The 1306-nt window shown below is 43.0% G+C and overlaps 1 pseudogene across 1 annotated transcript; it reads left to right on the top strand.

Moving 5' to 3' along the window:
• Nucleotides 1-499: 499 nt before the first annotated feature.
• LOC308357999 (small ribosomal subunit protein uS19-like) lies at nucleotides 500-957 on the top strand (annotated as a pseudogene). The gene has a single exon. The product of its transcript is annotated as a small ribosomal subunit protein uS19-like (transcript).
• Nucleotides 958-1306: the final 349 nt, after the last annotated feature.

The following is a 1306-nucleotide window of genomic DNA, read 5'->3' as shown; positions in this document are numbered from 1 at the left end:
TAACTTCCTCAGCAATTCAATGACGTTTGGTTCCAATATCTGCCTACCATTTAAAATAATTTTGAGTATTCCCAGCCTTTCGGTGATATGGTCAACGTCTAGGGTCTTATGCTTTTGATATCCATTGAGCTGAGATCTTTGGATTTAGGATCTAGTGCAGAAAAATATTTGCTCTGATCTATATTCTGTAGTTTTTCCCTTTTATCTCAAACTTCTCTGGTATTATCCTCTACCTGTATTGGGCATCCATTTGCTTCATGCTCTTTATTGCACCATAGACATACCTCAGAGATAATACAGGTTTGGTTCCAGACCACTACAGTTAAGCAAATACGGTGATAAAGTGAGTGAGATGAATTTTTTAGTCTCCCAGTGCATATAAAATTTATATTCACACTATACTGTGCAATAACATTTAAGTGTGCAATAGCATTCTGTCCAGAAAAACAATGTACATGACCTTACTTAAAAAAATACTCCTTTCCAAAGAGCTGACAAAATGGCAGAAGTAGAGCAGAAGAAAAAGCACGCCTTCTGCGAGTTCACCTACCATGGTGTGGACCTTGAGCAACTGCTGGACGTGTCCTATGAGCAGTTGATGCAGCTGTTCTGTGCTGTTCTGTGCCCAGCAGCAGAGGCTGAACCGGGGTTTGCAGAGGAAGCAGCACTCACTGCTGGAGCACCTGGATGAAGCCAAGGAGGAGGCTTACCTGATAGAGAAGCCTGAGGTGTTGAAGACACACCTGCAAGACATGATCATTCAGCCTGGTGGATAGAGGCAGCATGGTGGGCAGCATGGTGGGTGTCTGCAATGGCAAGACCTTCATCCAGGTGGAAATCAAGCCCGAGATGATTGGCCACTACCTGGGCAAGTTCTCTATCACTTATACATCTGAGAAGCATGACAGGCCCAGCATTGGGGCCACCCACTCCTCCCACTTCATTCCTCTCAAGTAGCCTATTCAGCCAATAAAGACACAGCTTTCTCTAAAAAAAAAAAAAATTCTTTATTGATGAAAAGTGCTAACCATCATTGGAGCTTTCAGCATCTCCTAATCCTTTTGTTGATGGAGGCTCTTGCTCCTTGTTGATGGCTGCTATCTCATCAGGGTGGTGGTTGATGAAGTTTGGGGTGGCTGTAGCAATTTCTTTAAAAAGACAACAGTGGAATTCATCGCATTGATCAACTCTTCCTTTCATGAGTGATTTCTCTGTAACATGTGAGGCTGTTTGATAGCGTTTTACCCACAGAAGAACTTGTTTCAAATTCGGAGTTAGTCCTCTCAAACCCTGCCACTGCTTTATC

Source organism: Martes martes (genome assembly GCF_963455335.1).
Source record: "Martes martes genome assembly, chromosome: 17".
Lineage (NCBI taxonomy): Eukaryota > Metazoa > Chordata > Mammalia > Carnivora > Mustelidae > Martes > Martes martes.
This window is presented reverse-complemented; position numbering and strand designations above follow the sequence as displayed.